This window comes from Nicotiana tabacum, chromosome 5 (genome assembly GCF_000715075.1).
Source record: "Nicotiana tabacum cultivar K326 chromosome 5, ASM71507v2, whole genome shotgun sequence".
NCBI classification, from domain to species: Eukaryota; Viridiplantae; Streptophyta; class Magnoliopsida; order Solanales; family Solanaceae; genus Nicotiana; species Nicotiana tabacum.
Window position 1 is genome coordinate 158,368,387 of NC_134084.1, and position 20,231 is coordinate 158,388,617.

Consider the following 20,231-nt stretch of genomic DNA (forward strand, 5'->3'; position numbering starts at 1 on the left):
ATAACCTGAAAGACCTAAATTAGGAAGTGCGTCTCCTAGGGGTAAAACTTCAATGACTCAAACTAGAAAGTGAGTCTCCTAGGAATGAACTTAAATGACCAAAACTAGGAAGTGTGTCTCCTAGGGGTTGAATCTCAATTTAAGAAGTGCATCTACTAAAACAAAAGTATAACCTAAAAGACCTAAACTAGGAAGTGCGTCTGCTAGGGCTGAAACTTCAATGACTCAAACTAGGAAGTATGTCTCCTAGGGATGAACTTAAATGACTCAAACTAGGAAGTCTGTCTCCTAGGAATGAAATTAAATGACCCAAACTAGGAAGTGCATCTCTTAGGGGTAAAATCTCAATTTAGGAAGTGCATCTCCTAAACAGTGTAACTTGAAAAAACCTAGATTAAGAAGTGCGTCTGCTAGGGGCGAAACTTCATTGACTCAAACTAGGAATTGTGTCTCCTAGGAATGAATTTAAATGACCAAAGCTAGGAAATGCGTCTCCTAAAAAGTATCTAAAAGACCCCTACTAGGAAGTGTATCTCCCAACGGGTAAAACTTCAATGACTCCAACTAGGATGTGCATCTCCTAGGGATGAATTTAAATGACCAAAACTAGAAAGTGCGTCTCCTCTGGTGGAATCTCAATTTAGGAAGTGCATCTCCTAAAACAAAAGTATAACCTGAAAGACCCAGACTAGGAAGTGCGTCTCCTAGGGTTGATGTGTGATCTTCTCAATAGCCTTTGCATAAGCACAATTGGGGCATTACATCAGAAAAATTCAAGCTTTGATATGAATATAGCCTTCATCCCTATTTCAGACAAAGAAAACTTGTGAGTTTAAAACATGGTGGTTAGTTTGTGGCCTTGATTACGAGGGCGATTTCTCTTGCACTTGTCACGGTCAACTTGGACTTCAACTTGGAAGACAGTGCTTGTTATCGGCCGACCATTTCTTCGGACAACCCTTATCACAAGAAATATTCCTGATTCGTTCAAGTCCAATACCTTATGACCGATGCTTTGCACTCGTGTTCTAACATTCACCAAATCATTGCATTTTACATCAATCCTAAAGAACATCTATTATCACCAACTCAGTGCACACACTATTCTCCTGTGTCTTATGTCATTTTGATGAGCTTGCCAGACTCGGCTTTGTGTGATTAAAAAGCTGGTAGCAGATTTTGAAGTTATTTCTCACTTGTTTCAATACAAACAGACTCAAAAGGGACTCAAACAAAACAAGAGGACCAAAATAAGGGAAAAAACGAGAAGAGATGGTATCTAACAAGAAAATATTTTTACCTAGGAAAGAGAACAAAGTAGAAACTAATCTGATTTGAAGGCCATCTCCACTAACCATGACATGCATTTTAGATTAAGCGGCATGATCTGTCAAGCATGTCTAACCTTCAACTCTTGTTATGCCTCTAAGTTGTGAAACTAGGCTTCGGCGCTCCAATTGTTCTATTTGATCCACAATTATCAGTCGACTTGTAGTACCCTGAAGGGTTTTCACCATCAAGCCTCTCTCATTTTGCTCATTTTCTCAACTCACCGTCGACTTACGGTGCCCATGAGTGTTTCTTCTGACCCATCAATCTTCATATGCCGTTCTAAATTGCTTGTGTTATGGCTTTTAAAGCAGAATAGCTCATGATCTTGCTTGACTTCAGCCAATCTTCTACCATTTCTCCCATTTTTACCATATCAATAAAAGGCTTACCCACAGCCGAGATCATAGGCCCAAAGTAAGTAGGCTCTTGAGTTTTAAGAAAGTACTCAGCCATCTCGTCTTCTTCCATCGGGGGATTGACTCAGGCAGCTTTCTCTCTCCATCTGAGCCCGTATTCCCTAAAGCTTTCATTAGCCATCTTTTCCATCTTGGTGAGGGACATGTGGTCCGGGAAAATTTCTATATTGTACTGAAAGTGTTAGGCAAAGGCCTAAGTCATATCGTCCCATGTGTACCACCTGCTAGAGTCTTGGCAGGTGTACCACTCCAGAGCTGCCCCACTCAAACTCTGACTAAAATATGCCATCAATAACTCGTCATTTCCACCGGCGCCTCTCATCTTATTGCAATAATCTCTCAAGTGGGATACGGGATCCCCATGTCCGTCATACAAATCAAACTTTGGCATCTTAAACCTAGCAGGTAAATGGACATCAAGAAACAAGCACAAGTCTTTGTAAGACACGCTCACCTGGCTCCCTATCCCTTGAATGCTTCTTAAAGACTACTCTAAGATTTTCACCTTCCTGGATATATCATCTTGCTCCATTGTCTTAGCAGGATTTTCAGTTTCACTAGGAGGCTCAAAATGAGGAGCGTAAGAGTATGGATCCAAGACCTTAAAAGTTGGTTCTAGAGCATAGTGTTGGGCATCGGGGACTTTCAACACAGTCTCGCTAGAGGATTAAGGAAGAATAACTGGTGGTGGAGCTAAAAAAATATGAGTGGTCAAAGGAGCGGGATATGAGGTGGTTTTGGGGGTAGAGTGTGAAAAGGTTGTGGGAGAATATCAGCAGTAGTGGAAATCTGGATTTTTGTGACAATGGCGAAATGGTGATGAGGCTTTCGGTGTAGTTAGTGGGTAATAATGGTGGAGGGCACTCCACTAATCCAGGCTTGGTATATTTCGGCCATCTGTCCTTTCAACCTTAGGACCTCTTCTTTTAACTCAGATTCTGATACAACAATCTCCTTAGACGAATCAACAACACCTGTGTCCAAGTCTTTGCTAGCCATGGCTACCTTGCTCTTTGACCTTGTGTTGTACGGATGACTCGTTAGAATTCCACAAACTAACCACCTTCTATTATGATAACAATTAAAGTACCATAGAGGAGCAAAACAAAGCCAACATGTTAGCGTTATGGCATTTATCAGATAGAAATATCACATTGTGTGCAATGCACCTAGCAACAATTAACGGTTCTAGAATGACTTCGAGAGTCACGAGGTCATTTGACATCATCCCAATTCTGTTCATTTCAATCTTCTCTTTTCTTTCTTTTCTAGCATTTCTTGGCTTGCTCGTTTTCTTTCCTCTCTTTTCTTTTCTTATTATTACTCTTTTCTTTCCTCTCATTTCTCACATCCCATAACTTCATTCTTTTTTTTCTTTTTCTTTTTTAATAATGATTCGATCGAACCCTATGTAGGCTGCCTATGTATCATATTCCACATGAATCATACCAAGCGTAGTTCTGGAAAATAATGGACAAAATAAACTAAAAAACAAAAATCTTTTTGGATTTTCATTTATAACTATTTTTTTTTCAAATACAAATGGGAAGTATGATGACAAAAGACTCGGCAAACTCTTACACCACCTAAAAGACCCAAAACTAGTATACAAGACAAGAAAGTAAAAGAAAATATGAAAACAGACTCAAAATATAAAAAGTCTCTTCAAACAAGCTCCCAAATGCGATGGTCCTGGGGTATCTATCATGCTCGACCTCTGGTACACTAATCCATACCTGAATGAGTAAAATAAGTCCAAATAGAGTTAGTGACTCGAGACACTATGCGACGCCACAACACCTCATATTGGACACATGCAAGACACAATTAGGCTATTTTTGAAAATTAACCTACGTGGCCAAGAGTGGCTATTAGCGTAAACTCAACAAAGGTGACCTCAAAGACATGAAAAATACCTCACTAAGGCTTATATGGATTCAAACTCCCAATAATCATGGCCTAAAATTAATTTGCAGAAATGACCCATTTTGCAAAAACGGCCGATATGGCCAGAGGTGTCTAAAGATGCAAACTCAAAAAGGAAAAACCTTAAAGTAATATGGAACCTAGTTGTAGACTCAATATCCTAAGACATGGGTTATTAAACCACTTCTACAAAAATGATCCTATTTTGCAAGAATGACCGATGTGGCCAAAAGTGGTTAGACATGCAAATTCAACAAGAATGGACCTTAAAACTGAGAGGACACCTTGTTTTGGACTTAGGGTTCTAAGACATGGGATAACAAACTACTTTGATAAAATAGCCCTATTTTGCAAAAAAGACCGATGTGACCAAAAGTGGCTAGACATGCAAGATGTGGCTACGACCCCCGAAGCCAACGACTTAAGATTCACTAGAAAGAGGAGAAAGATTGGACCATATGTGGGTTGTCTATGTATCTTGCCCCGAAATACGAGAATCAGGTATCGTAGTTCGAGAAGATTGGATACGGGAGAAAATTTATAAAAAACATCGATTTGGAGAAAACATATTTTTTTGTCTTTTTTTTTTTGAAAATGATGGGAAAGTGCAAAATATTTTTGGATTTTTCATTTTCATTTTTTTGTCTTTTCTTAAAAAGTTATGAAAGAAAAATATAACTGGGACCTACTTGCTTCATCTTTATACTTCACCCTCTTTTCTTTCTCATCTACCCTCAACCATCATTGGTCTGCCAAATGACTCATTTACCCTTTAAGAATATAGATGTTGCACATATGGATGATTAAATGTCTTTTTGGGCCATGACCATTTTGACATAATTTGGATACGCCTCCTATAAAGGGACGTGGTGCCTAGGATCAAGCCCAGCTAAGTGTAAATGACATGATGCAAATAAGCATGACCTAAAGGCTAACATAAGTTTGGGGTTCACTAGACAAGGCAATTCGGGGTGGCACGTGGTTGATAGCGGTTGTTGTAGCTGCCCGCTCATTTGACGCTCCCACGCCACCCCCTAAAGATACGGGCAACTCGCAAAAAGGCCGTGTACGCTCAAATGTACTCCGGAAGACTTGTTGCAGAAAGAAAACCTATTGTTATGCAAATGATGACAGTTATAAAGCTGTAAAACATAAGGAAAAGTGATAAACAAATAACCAACAAAACAGAAAATAAGACAAACAAACCAAATAAACAAGGCAAATAAAGAAAACAAACACCTCAACTGAATATCTTAAAAGCCAACAAGATCAAGTATCAGCTCGAACTTGCAACTCCCCAGCAGAGTCGATAGAGCTGTCATACCCCTTTTTACAACCACTAACCCATTTAAAATACATAAAGTGATTTTGAAGCTCAAAATGGTTTTCAATTAGAAAGTGACAAAAATTTGTATTCAAAAGATTTTCAGAGTCGCCATATGACATTTGGTTTTGCTGTGTCACGTCACCATTTTTTTTAGAAATGATTTGTTCTTTTGAAGCACGTTTAGACTCTAAAACTGACTGCACCAAAGATCTAGGTAAGGGGGTTCATTTGACTCGGGGAGAAGGTGTTAGGCATTCTCGAGTCCCGTAACTAGTACGGTTGCATACATGATCAAGTTGGCTTTAGAGAACACTCGAACTAAGATAAAAGAAAACACAAAGAAAAATAAACACACAAGAGGCTCGAGGTCGTCCCCACCTAAAAAAGAAAATAAAGTAAGAGAAAAATACTAAGAATATATATTATGTTTACTTCGCAATGTCCTCCATGGCCTCCAATTACATTCATTACGGGATATACCCCGAATAAAAATATATACAAAATCTACTGGGCATTCCCCTGAATATAAACTAAAGGGATCGACCTCTCACCTCGAATAAAAATAAAATAAATAAATAAAGAACCTAAGATTTGCCTACCCGAGTGTGGCGGGCCTGAACATGCCCCAAGCGACTAAAAATAATAAGAATAAATTAAAATGATATTAAGTTTGATGCACAGTTTATGACCAAGAGCCAATTCCAATTTTTATAGATTATTTCTCCGACTCAACCCCTCAAAGTGTCGCCATCTCCATTCAAGCTAATTCTATCATGTCTTCATTTTCAAATGTATAGAACAGATCTTATAAGACATAATTCAGTGAAGCTAACCAAGATTAAAATCATAACAGACTAATTCAATCACTCCATGAACAAATCAAACAAAATAACAGTGAAGCTAACCAAGATTAAAATCATAGCAAGTTTAAATGCACGAAAACACGAAGTATATCTATGGATTAATAAAAGTGATGAAAAGAGATGAACCTTTCGACTACCTCGACAAACCGGAAATGAAAACGCCAACTGAAACTATGACTTTCAACCTCGAACGGCACCCCGACTAAATGAACTCAAATAGACTTCAAATCTGGATCGAAATTCTATTGCGACTAAAAGATTGTGTTCCATTTTTTATCCAAAGAGATGGCTGTTGTTTTCTTTTTTCTTTGTGAGTGTCGCTGGCTTTTTCATGAGAAAATGAGAGAGATTAAGCAAAATGGAATGGAAGGAGAGGGGGGCTGGTGCGGCGACGATGGTTATAGAAGGGTGGGTGGTGCAGCGGCAGATTTGAGAGGAGGGAGTATGGCTTCTGAGTTGAAGAGTGAAGAGAGAGCTGGGGGCGGCTGATAGGGTTGATCTTTGTTGGTTGTGGCTGGTCGGCAGTATGGGGTCAAGAGATGAGGAGTTCTGGCTGGTTTGGTGGGGTTTTGGAGAAGATCCCTAGCGACTGATTGAGGGGGGGAGGTTCCCTCCTCCTAGGGTTAGTGAAGGATCATCTCTTTTTATGGAAGTGGTGGTATGGGCTAAGGGCTCAATTCAGAAAATGGGCCTCAAAAATAGATTGTTTTAGCTCAAATTTAATTCTTTCTCATTGAACAAGAATAAAAATACTACCAACATAGACTAATTAATTTCACTTAAGTATAAATAACTATTAAAATAAAACTAACCATTAAAACAAATTATTTTTAGTATTTTCAAATATCATGCTAAAAATAAAAATGGGATTAGATTAAAATCATCACAAAATTAAAATAATATTGCTACCAAAAATACTAATATCCTTCGAAAAAGATATGTAATGAGGTAAAAAAATAAAGTGAAATTATTTTTTGTGTTTTCGAATTTTATGTTCTACTATTAGATTAAAAGTGAAAAATAGGCCAAATACTATTAAAATGAAAATAAGTAAATAATTTTAAAAATACTACTTTTAAAAGTTGCACGGGTCAAAAATTACGCGCTTGCACATTTTAGCTCGGTTGGCCTTAGTCTATTTGAGAACTTGAACAGTCCATCCGTTATGGTGAATAGATCTTGGAAAGCCAAAGATTGAGCTTCAACGAATCAACATCGGCTTCGGGACCATATTTCAAGTGGTATTAAGAATCTTTACATAAATAGACAATTGGATTTATTATTTATTATACACACACACACACACACACACACATATATATATATATATATATATATATATATATATATATATATATTATATATATATATATATATATAAAAAAATGGATAGAAATTGAATTTATACGCGATTTTAAGAATATGTGGATTAATTCAATACAAATGACTTATGACGTTAGATAAGCAAATAAAAGGTAGAGTAAATATCGAAACCAATAATGATAGTGAGTTTGGGATCGGTTGAAAGCTTAACAAGAAACGTGCATCCAACACTTATGAAGAACTTATGAACAAAAGCAAGAACTTTGAATAACTTTTAGAAACAGAGAGAACAGATGTATATTGCCTTGATATGTGTGTTACATAGTGTTTATTGAATAATCAACTTCCTCTTTATATAGTAGAGGAGTTTTACCCTAAGTACAATCCTAAGAAAGATAAAAATCTTCTTTTTCGCTAATCACTAATATGTTGCTGATACGGGCCAAGATCTACGTCGTGAATCCAGTCAGGCACGGATATCACGGCCCTTCATTAATCGTGGGAGGTCATTTGGTAATGCTCTTCGATGTCTTGGAGCTCAGACCGGGTCTGGGGCATGGTCTCGATGGTTCTGAAAGTAGGTGTTGTGGTTGAGCCTCAGTATGAGAAGTTCCCAGCTTCCATTTCAATCTCATGCAATCATGTCCTTGCTTCGTTTGTCCCACTAAAAAATCGTGGTGGTTATTACCCCCAGTTTTACGCGTATACAGATAGTCTCCTCATTTCTCAGAGAGCAAGTTTGCCAAAATGATGAGAAGAGACATATGTTCTCCGATTCCTTCTCCTGTATGTTAAAACAGAAACGACGAAAAAGCTGAAACATCCCGTGAGTCGCGTCGTTCTGACTTCGGACACGTGTAAACCATCGGCTGGTTGCCTCCGAATGCAAAGCGATGCGAACTTTTTCTATAAAAACTTATGTAGCTTGTTCTTTTCCCACTTTCCGACCTAGCTTCTACCTTCGAACTTTCAAGTTATCGTCAAGTTTCTCCAAACCTCCATATCTTCATCCTTATTCTTCAAGTTTCATAATGATTTCCAGGTTTTTACCCAGATTTACTTCAAATCATTATACTTTGTTCTTCATCCTTCAAACTCGTTATTTCAAACATTAGTATTCTTTTTTTAAATTTTCAAACTTCTCCAGATAAAAATGGCTAAAACATCTAAATATGTTCCTCAACAAGTTGCCTCATCATCTTCTCAACCGACCGCCGGTACTGAAGCGGTTTCTCCTGAAGTTGTTGCCCGTGAAATGGCTGCTCCCAAGGTGGTTGCTGACAAACCATCCCCGAGGCTCCCTTGAAAATATTTATTCCCGGGGGCTACTCAACTGCAGATGACTTTAAGGTCAGGAAACCCTCATGCAAATAGGATTGGGGTGAAGGAGCATCAAGGTACATATGCTCTGTGTCTGAAGATATCCTTCCCGTTGTCCGAAAGGACTATAATTGGGAAGGTAAGGATGTAGTGGTCCCCAGGCCCCAGGACACCATTACTACCCACATGGAGGGGTACTTAAGTGTTTACACTTACCCCTTAACAATGGGTTCGGTGGACCCAGATATTTTGGGTTTTTGCAAGAGGTACGGGGTGTGCCTCAGGCAAATCCATCCGTCTCTATGGAGGATCGTGATACTCCTTAGTTACTTTGTGAACAAGACTGAGTCTCATAGGTTTACCATCAATCATCTATTCCATTTATACAATCCTCAAATTTTCCAATTGGGACTAATCAAGTTTACTCATCGGGCCAGCAAGGCCCTTTATTCTAGCATTGATGAAGATCGAGAGGGGGGCTGGCAGGGATGCTTCAATCAGCTGAAGACCAAATACTTGATGTCCCCCGAGCTCAAGCTATTCCCTGATAAGTGGAATATATCTCGTAAGTGCAGTCTCTTTTTAAGCGTCAATTTTATCTTCAATTTCTCTCTTCTCATTCATACTTATGGTTGTGCAGCTATTGCCCGGGTTCCAAATACGGTTCCCCAGCTAAAGGAGTGGACCGAAGGCATCATCACACAGATGATGTACTCGGAGCGTGCATGGAGCAAGCTTTCGAAGGGCCGATGGGAGGCCCGTTCTCATGGTAAGGTCTTTCTCTGAATAGTTAACACCATGCTTCCAACATTCATCATACTGACTTTTCTTCCTCTTTTTTTTTGTAGGTTTGCCTATGACCACCGAACTTAGGCCTTTGGAAGGGGATGATGGCGTGTCATTGTCAGTTGATCTCTCTAGTACGGGACAACCCGGGGCTACAGTGGGGGAAAAGAAGAAGAAAAGAAAGGCTCCGGGCTCCCCGAGCTCCATGGTGAATCCAAAGAAAAGAGTGGCTCATAATCCCAAAAAGAGCTCTAGTTCTCGGGTGTTGGATTCCGATTCGTTTTTTTGGCTCAGAGAAGATCTCGAAGAAGAAGATATTTTATTTTCCATGGATCGACCCCTCCTGGGGAGTAGTCGACAGCCGAGAGGGACATTTGTGAGGCCGACCTCCCTCTGACTCGGGAGATTGATGTTGACACGGGGGCTGAGACCCCCTGGGATGTCGGCTCCACTATGAAGGAAGCGCCCTATGTAATAGAGATTACGGGGATGTCCATCTACACCGAGTCCATGCTCAAGGAGGCCCAAGAAGGAAAGAGAAAGTCTAATGAAGGGGTCCATGGCACGGACGATCCCCTTCACTCCCTTTTTGATAGTGCGGACTCGTCCACTTTGGAAGATTTTTCCAGGCCGGTACTGGCCGGCCGAGTTCGAGCCTAAAATTGATCAATCAGTTCCTTGCTCCTAGTGTGGACCCCGGTCACAAGACATCATTTATTCTTACTGTCTCCGAGGATACTCGGGTTTTGTCTGCTCTCGTGGGAATAGCCAGTTATCTTCGATGCCTGGTGACCGAGGAGGACCAGGCAAAAATGAATGAAGTAAACGTGTCATACCTTTTCAATAAGGCAAAACAGGTGCTGAACCCGGGTAAGGCATCAGTACATCATTTGAACTTTACTTAGGTTTTGATATTTCTCATATTTTTCACCATTTTGCAGGACTCAGTACTTCATCATGAAAGCCTCCTCCGATATCATGTTGAGGTCAACCATCTCAAGCTTGAGCAAAAGGAGCAGTCTCAGAAAAGGGATACGTACAAGCTCCTCAGTGAGAAACAGGACGGGGTCATTAAGTACCTTCAGGCCGAACTGGATAGGGCTCAGAAAGAATCATCGGCCCTGAGGCTGGAGCATGCCGACTTGGTTAAAAAGGTAAATGTCTTTGAATTTAGGAACGAGGAACTAGTCGCTATGGTTAACGAAAAAACCTTGTAGGTCCAGCAAAAGATCGAACTGATTGACCAACTCCGAAAGGATATGTACGAGATCCAAGTCATGGCCAATAGGTGGAAGAGCAAGATGGATTTATTTTCCTTGAATAAGGAAACCGCCAGGCAAAATTATCTTCGATAAAGGTTCAACTTTGGGTGGAAAAGGAGAAAGCTGATATATGGGCTCAACTAAAGGAAAAACTCCGAGCATAACTGAGCTCAGTCACTGCAGAATGGGATGCCCTTGGTAAAGAGCTCGAAGTATAAAGGTCCAAGATGGATACAACATCTACCGATGTTGAAGAGATGGTGGCCCAATACAAAGCAGATGTCGAAGCAGCCGAGACCCGCCTGAAGACCAATGCCGATATGTAAGGTGGTCGTCTCGAAGAGAGACCCTCGAAGAGATCCATGCCCGAGGCTTTGACCTGTCGACCAAGATCAAGGAGGATAAAACCCTTGAGGCCGAGGCGAAGAAACTATCAGAGACCGAAGGTGCGGAGGGCTCCGAGGGTTCCGAAGGATCCGAAGGATCCAATGGTTCTAGCGACGAATCGGACTCCGGTGAAGATCTTGCATAAATGCCTCAGATTGTATTAGTTTTTTTGTTGTGTACATATTAGTATTTCATTTTGAGGCCGTTTTTGTTGGGCTTTTGTAAAGATATTTGGGAATATATAAAATTTCTCTTTTGGAAATTTCAAGTCTCAAGTATTTTAGCATCTTTTTATAATTACAAATATTTCTAATGCCTTAGCACATAATAAAATATAGTAATAAGTCATTTGTTTTTTGGAGGTCCGAACAAAACATGACCTCGATGCAATTTTTATTTGCTCAAAGCTTTGAAAACTCAGAGTGATCAAAAAATTTCCCAAGATGCTTAAGTGTTCTTACACGATGCATTTTCCGAGGGTAGCATTTTGGCAGGTTTTGAATTTTTATTGAAGGACTTATTTTTTGATTACAGGATTCAGACATCTCCGAGCCATTTTTTAGGGCAGTCGTAGGTTTAGGCACTAAGGCACTACCTAATAGGTTTTGTGCCTCCGGGATCTAATCGCCTGAATTGCCCGAACTTATTTCAGACGGTAGTCCCTAAGTGGGGGTAGCCCTTGGGCTCGGATAGGGGTAGCCATTGGACTTGATAGTCCCCGGATAGGGATAGCCTTCAGGCTCGATGCTTTAAGAGGCAAAAGTACGTAATAGCAAGGTGAAAACTCTCTTTCATTTTTGTGTAAAGTGCATGATTGAAAGCTTGTAAAAGCTTGTATTATGGCTAAGTTGGTCTATGCGGGCACGGTTCACTTGACCATTTAACCCTTACAGGAAATCCTAACCACCAAGCCTAGGTTGTTCAAGCACGAAGTTTCCTTCTTTCCTTGCTAAGAAGCTTAACCCGAGGGTGATGGCCCCCAGTATTCAAGGTCGATCTTGAGAGGGCCTGGATGTTGTTGATGCGACCATTGACTCCAATTTAAAATCGGTCTTCGAATCTAAGTTAGCACGATTTACTGTTGCCTTGTTAAAAACCTTGCCAGAAAACTCATTTGGGACAAAACTGGTTCAAGGGAAAAAGAGTGCAACGCGTGCTTTCAGACCTAATAGTCACATTCTCCTTTGGTTGTTGCCTATAAGTGTCAGTATGATTCATAATAATATAAAAAGTTAAATGAGATCGTACCTTAGCAGTAGTACCGCTTTAAGTTCAACGCGCTCCAGTTGTTCGGTAGTTATGCACCATTTCCTGCTTCGAGTTTGTACTAATCCCGATGACTCGATATGGTCCTTCCCAGTTTGGCCCCAACTTCCCTTCATTCGGGTTCTAGGTGTGCAGTGTTACTTTTCTTAACACCAAGTCCCTGATATTAAAGTGTTAGAGGTTGGATCTTCGATTGTAATACCTTTCTATCCGCCGTTTCTGGGCAGCCAACCGGACTAGGGTAGCCTCACGCCTTTCATCCAATAGTTACAGGCTCATGCTCATGGCCTCACCGTTTGATTCTTCAGTTGCATATCGGAACCTGAGGCTAGTTTCTACCACTTCGATCGGTATTAGTGCTTCAACACCGTAGACCAATAGGAATGGCCCCGGTACTAGATTAAAGTTGTATGGTATGCCCACAAGACTTTGGGCAGAATTTCCTTCCACTTCCCTTTAGCATCAGTCAACCTCTTTTTCAAGTTTTGGAGTATGGTCTTGTTTGTCGATTTTGTCTGTCCGTTTCCACTAGGGTGCGGAGAGTATATTTTTAATTTTGTGGTCTTCGAAAAACCTGTTTACCTTGTTGCCGATTAATTACTTACCATTATTTCACACAATCTCTGCAGGTATCATGAACCGGCATATTACATGGTCCCAAATGAATTCAATGACTTCTTTTTCCAGGACTTTCTCAAACGCTTGAGCTTCGACCCATTTAGAGAAATAATATGTCATAAATAGTATGAATTGAGCCTTACCAGGTGACCATGGTAGGGGACCGATGATGTCCATTCCCCATTTCGTGTACGGCTATGAGGACAAGACCGAAAGAAGTAGCTCTCCGGGTTGATGGATCATCAGTGCGTGTCTTTGGCAGCCATTGCACCTTCGTACAAAGTCCTTTGCATCTTTCTCTATGTCGATCCAGTAATAGTCGGCCCTGATTATTTTACGAACAAAAGATTCTACCCCTGAATGGTTTTTGCATGTGCCTTTGCGAACTTCTCTTAAAACATATTTTGTATCTCACGGTCCCAAGCATATGGTGAGTGGGCCATCGAATGTTCTTCTGAATAGAGTCCCTTCAGATAGGCTGAACATTGCCGCCTTCGTGTATATGACTCTCAGTTCTTTAGGATCCAAGGGCAACTTCCTAGTCTTCAAGTAGTCTATGTACTTATTTCTCCAATCCCAAGTTAAACTTGTTGAGTTTATTTCGGCATGGCCTTCTTACACTACCGATTTCATGAGTTGTACGACCGTTCTTGAGATGAATTCATCATCATTAACCGATGACCCCAAGTTAGCCAGAGCATCAGCCTCACTATTTTGATCTTGGTGTACGTGTTGTAGGGTCCATTTCTTGAATTGATGTAGTGTTACCTGCAATTTGTCTAAATACCTTCGCATTCATTCCTCCTTTAATTCTAACGTCCCATTGACTTGATTTACCACAAAGAGGGAATCGCACTTAGCTTTGACCACCTCAGCCCCAAGGATTTTAGCCAATTCGAGACTTGCAATCATGGCCTCATACTCGGCCATATTGTTAGTCAATTTTATCATTCGAATAGACTGCCTAACTACGTTTCTCATAGGCGGTTTCAACATATGTTGAGTTCGGACCCCTTTGCATTCAAAGCAACATCCGTAAAGAGGGTCCAGATTCCCGAGGAGGTCCTCGAGGTTAACAACAATTCCCTTTCAACTTCGGGTATCAAGTCCGGTGTAAAGTCGACCATGACATCTGCCAAAATTTGTGATTTGATGGCAGTTCAGGGTCGATATTCGATACCATACTCGCTAATTTCTACGGCTCATTCGGCCAACCGACCGGAGAGCTCAGATTTGTGCATAATGTTCCTTAGCGGATAAGAGGTTACGTCACATATATGGTAGTATTAAAAGTACAGTTTCAACTTTCTAGAGGCACTTAGCAAAGCGAGCGTCAATATTTTGAGGTGAGGATACCTTGGTTCGGCCTCGCCTAGAGTTCTACTAACATAATAAATAGGAAATTGCATACCTTGCTCTTCCGGACTAGGACTCCACTTACTGCCACTTTGGATACTGCCAAATAAATGTACAGTTGTTCATCCGCCTTCAGAGTATGGAGTATGGGTGGATTCGGAAAGTACCGTTTGAGTTATCCCATGGCTATCTGGAACTCCGAGATCCAAGAGAAGTTATTTTTTTCCTTCAATAGTAAGAAGAACGATGGTTTTGTCTGAGGATCTCGATATTAACTGGCCCATGGCGGCTATACGTCTGGTTAGCCTCTGAACATCCTTAACACTATCCACCACGGTGATGTCTTCTATGGCTTTGATTTTATCGGGATTATCGATCCCTCGGTTGGATACCATGAACCCGAGAAATTTTCCACATCCGGCCCCAAATGCTTATTTTTCTGGGTTGAGCTTCATATTGTATCTTCTCAATATGTCGAAGGTTTCCTATAAATGTTTCAAATGGTCCAATGCTTATAGGGACTTAACTAGCATGTCGTCAATATAAACCTCCATTGATTTTTCTATTTGTTCTTCGAACATCCGGTTTACTAGACGTTGATAAGTGGCACCGTCTTTAGTCCGAACGACATTACATTGTAATAGCAGGTGCCAAACTTAGTGATAAAGGAAATCTTTTCTTGATCGCCCAGGTCCATCCAGATCTAGTTATACCCGGAGTAGGCGTCGAGAAAATTGAGTATCTCGTGATCGGCTGTTGCATCGATCATACGATGGATGTTAGGCAAAGGAAAAGAGTTCTTAAGGAATGCTTTGTTCAATTCTTTATAATCTACGCATACTGTTAATTTATTTTCCTTTTTAGGTACTACCACTATGTTAGCTAACCAGTTTGGGTAATTAACTTCCCAAATATAACCTATTTTAAGGAGTTTAGATACCTCGTCTTTGATGAATGCATGCTTGACCTTGGACTGTGGTCTCCTCATCTGTTTAACCGGGTGGAACTTCAGATCCAAACTCAGCTTGTGAGTGGTTATCTCCGATGGGATCCCTATGATATAAAGATTGGACTAAGTGAAATAATTTATGTTAGCTATAAGGAATTTAATGAGTTTTTTCCTGAGCTCGGGGGTTAACCCCGTGCCTAGGCATACCTTCCGATCAGGTAAGTGTTCGATCAAGATGACTTGCTCCAGCTCCTCGACTGTTGACTTGCTGGCATCGGAATTATTAGGAGCGATTAGCGACCTGGGGACTCCGTAGTCGTGATCCTCGCCTGCTCCTTATTTCTCCAGTTCGGTCGGGACCTGTGTCGGTGATTGCTATTTGGTTTCTTCATCGACTGCAAACATTTCTTTTATGAATGGTTGCTCTCTGTAGACCGTCTTTATTACTCCTAGAGCAGGGAATTTTAGCGTCTGGTGTAGGGTCGAAGGTACTGCTCTCATGTTGTGAATCCAAGGCCTTACGAATAAGGCGTTATACATTATGTCTCCCTCGATCACATAGAACAAGGTATCTTGAATTTTCCCGGCGGTATTTATTGGCAGATTTATTTCTCCTTTGGTAGTTTTGCATTCCATGTTCAATCCGTTTAAAATATGGACTGCTGGCACTATTCGGTCTTGTAGACCCAACTATTCTACGACCCTCGATCTAATGATGGTTCCTGAGCTACATGTATCAATCAACACACGTTTAAATCAAGATTTATTTATAAGTACAGATATTACCAGTACATCACTATGCGGTTGTACGATGTCTTTAGCGTCCTCATCGTTGAATGAAATGGTTCCCTCAGTGATATAATCTTGGGTCCATTTTTCCCATGTGATAGACACCTTGGTGCGCTTTAGCATTGGTCCCTAGGGATGTCGACTCTGCCAATGATCATGTTAATGACGTGCTAAGGTTCCTCATATTCAGTTTGTTTGTTGGAGTCCCTATTCCTGAAGTATTTTTTAGCTCGATCACTTAAGAATTCCTGGAGATGTTCGTTATTGAATAACCGGGCCACTTCTTCTCTTAACTATCGGCAGTCCTTGGTTCTATGGCCATGAGTGCCATAATATTTACACATTAAGTTAGGGTCTCTCTAGGTAGGGTTAGACTGCAATGGTCGAGGCCACTTGGTGTCTTTGATGCGCCCGATAGCAGATATGATGCTGGCAGCATCGACATTGAAGTTGTATTCTGATAATCTTGGTGCCTCCCTGGCCCCGAGTGGCCTATCGAAACCGTACTTGCTCATGAGTCCCCAGTTACTATTGCCTCAATCGTTCCTTTTTTCGTTTCTCGCAGGGATCCACTACCCTTTAGATATCCAGTATACAGTTGATACTGGTCTCTTTTCGGTCTTGGTTCATGATCGACGACTCTCTTAGTCCTTTTATTAGTTCTGACGGGATGAAAGGACCCGGAAGGGGCCCCGAGATAATCATCCTCGATTCTAATTTTTGATTGGTACCTATTATGGACATCGTCCCAAGTTATCACTGGGTATTCTATGAAATCCTATTTCAATTGTTGTGAGGCCAAGGAACTTCGGGGGTTGACTCCTTGAGTGAATGCTTGAATGGCCCAATCGTTTGCAACCGGAGGCAGATCCATTCATTCCAGTTGAAACCTCAACACGAATTCCCTGAGAATTTTGTTACCTCTTTGTTTTAATTTGAAAAGGTCCGAATTTCTGGTCTCGACCTTAATGGCCCCGATGCCTGCTTTTACAAAGGCATCTGCAAGTATAGCAAACGAGTCAATAGAATTAGGGGGTAAGTTTTGATACCAAATCATTGCCCCTTTTGACAGGGTTTCCCCAAACCTTTTCAGCAAAACCTACTCAATTTCGTCATCTTGTAAGTCGTTTCCCTTTATAGCAGATGTGTAGGAGGTCACGTGTTCGTTTGGATCCCTGGTTCTATTATACTTCGTAATTTCAGACATACAGAACTTCTTTGGGATTGGCTTCAGTGCTGCGCTCGGGGAAAAGGCTTTTGGACAAATTTCTTGTAGTCTAGGCCTTTCAATATCTGGGGCGCTTCTGGGATTTATTATGAGTTATAGATCTCCACTTTTTTTTCGTTGGCCTCAATTTTCTTCTCCGCTGATTCTATCCGCTTTGTTAGTTCCTCAAGCATCTTTATTATTTCGGGGTTGGTCCCGGGATCAGCTTAACCTGGCCTTTCCGTGACTTACTCATTTCTTCGGGTGTTTTCTTGGGATAGTTTGTGCTCAACTCTACTGGGGGCACGACTTTGGTTCTACAGCTGAGCTATCATCTCCTGTTGGGCTTGTGACATTTCAAAGATCAACCGCAGATTGATATTATCACCTTCGCCTTCGGGCATACCTCGAGCTGTTGATCGGGCTCCTCCGTGAACGTTGTTCTCAGGGTCAGTCGGCAGATTGGCATCGATGGCCACATGTAAGTTGGCATCGATTGGGTTTGCAATTGAGACCCCGTTGGTGTCAGCATGGGGCATCTCGTTGCTAGGTACTATATTTTTGTTTTTGCCATGGTGGCCAGATTCACCAACGTTCAAGTGAGCAGATTTAGAGTTTGACATTCTTAGATAGAACTGAAATTGAAATCTCAAAGGACAAGTGTAAAATATAGTGTGTTATGAAAATTTGTATCAAACTACCACTACTATCCTTAGCCCCACAGTGGGCGCCAAAATGTTACCTTTAAAATGATAACAATTGAATTTATACACGGTTTTAAGGATATATGGGTAATTCAATACAAATAATTTATGACGTTAGATAAGAAAATAAAAGATTGAGCAAATAGCCAAACCAATAATGATAGTGAGTCTGGGCAAAGTTAAAATCTTAACAAGAAACCTACCTTCAGTTCTGAACCAACACTTATGAAGAACTTATGAATAGAAGCAAAAACTTTGAATATATTTTAGAAACAGAGAGAAAATATGTATATTGTTGTGGTAACGTGTTACAGAGTATTTATTAAATAATAAACTCTCTCTTTATATAGTAGAGGAGTTTTACCCTAAGTACAATCCTAAGAAAGGTAAAAATCTTCATTTTTGCTAATCACTGATATGTTGTTGATACAGGTCAAGATCTACGTCATGATATCTGGTCGGGCACAAATATCAGGGCCCTTCATTAATCGTGTGAGGTCGTTTGGTAATGCTCTCTGAGTCTCGGAGATTGGACCAGGTCTGAGGCATGGTCTCGATGGTTCCGAAAGCAGGTGTTGTGTTCAGGCCATAGTATGAGAAATTCCTAGCTTCGATTCCGATCTCATGTAATCATGTCCTTGCTTCATTTTCCCCACCAAAAAATCGGGGTGCTTATTCCATAAATTAGTTTACAACCTTCAAAACATCATACTTATATGTATCATATTATTTTTAGTTTAAAACATCTACAAAATACCTTCCAAAACAGCCTCATACGTCAAGCACCTTAATTTTTATCGTCAATCATTTGTTTTTCATCTTTTCTTCTTCAATCAACTTAATTAACACCTAAAAAGCTTTAAAACAGCAGCCACAACATTATCAAATTATTTCTCACAATTTTCAGCCACCACAAATTATATATTTAGCCACAAAATAGTCCAACCAAAAAGACAACCATATCCCATGTTCCTTCAAGTGCATCTTATGGGTTTTCACTCAAAAAATACAACAAACACAAGCATAACCTTAGGCACAATTAATAAGATGTTATACATACCTTGTAAAGTAGCTACAACTCAAAACCCTATCTCAACTTAGCCCACAATATCCCTCAATCACACCACACCTCCATAGAAGCATTCTCTTGTAGTCTTTAACACCTTTGATGATGATTTGAGTTGATTTTCCTTGAGTTTGGTTCTTGGGATCTTGTGATATGTTAGGGAGGGTTTTGGAGTTTTTGAGAGTGTTTTTGTGTGAGTAACATCTGTATTGTTAACGAGATACAAAGGGATAAGACCACCACCTCAATTCTCCAAGCAGGTGGGTAAGCTGCCTGCTTGGCAGCTTGAGTAGTGCAACTTCAGACACTTGTATCTCTCTACTCTGATATCGTATTGATAAACAGTTTACATACTTAGAAACTAGACACATAGGGCTTTAATTCCATATAAATATATCCATGTAACTCATATATTGGGAGAAAACTGCGTCGCAACCTGGCCTATAAAACTACCAGTTTCTCCGAAGTGCGGCGACGTGACTTGGCGACCCTACTTTATAAATTCATATTTCTCTACCCCCATGTCGTATTAATAAATGGTTTATATTGTTGGAAACTAGGTTCCAATATCTTCATTTTGGTATATAATATGTCCTAAAATGACCTTATATAATACATAAAATGTATTGCTCAAAACGCTTTATTACAAGGCAAATCCTTAGTCCGTTTTTCCGCAACTTAAATCCGATTTTTCCCAAACTTTATATTTCATATCCAAACATCATATATAGTCATATCATAACTTTAAACATATTTAAATCATGATTAACAAGTCTAATATTCATCTTAACTTACTTAAGACTTCAGTAAACCTTTCTTATCCATGTAGAAGGATTCGTCCTTTTTGAGTTTACATTAGATAATTCTATAATGATAGTGACGTGTGAAGTACGGGGTGTAAAAATATTAAATCACTTTATATACTTTTAAAGAAGATCTCATTTCTGAGCTTACATCAATTGACTTACGACATACTTTCACGTACAAAAATATGGGGTGTAACATCATTTCCCCCTTTGGAACATTCACCCTCGAATTTTGACTGATGTGCTTATCAGTCTCATAACCTATAGCTATCATGAATACTTTAATATTGTCCTTACCATCTAGGCAATTGTTCTATGAATGAATTCAAAGACCAGGGCATTACTCCCTTTAGGCCTCTTCTCACATCACGACTTGTGATCGGAATTCTTCCAATCCCGTAACTTTGACTACCTTCTGTGATGCAGCATGTATGACTCTGTCCATTTATGTGCGGATCTTCTCTCTCTCTCTTTTTTCTTCAGCTTTTTGCAAATCTCTTCGCCTTACTTTGTGAACATATAAAGAAC

The 20,231-nt window shown here is 40.3% G+C and overlaps 1 long non-coding RNA gene across 1 annotated transcript; it reads right to left on the reverse strand.

Annotated features, from left to right (window-relative positions):
• Nucleotides 1–3,233: 3,233 nt before the first annotated feature.
• On the reverse strand, nt 3,234–6,482 carry LOC107800584 (uncharacterized). The gene is made up of 2 exons (XR_001651441.2): nt 5,991–6,482; nt 3,234–3,484 (listed from the first exon to the last, which is right to left on the reverse strand). It is a non-coding gene; the product is annotated as an uncharacterized LOC107800584 (long non-coding RNA).
• Between the last annotated feature and the right edge of the window lie 13,749 nt (nt 6,483–20,231).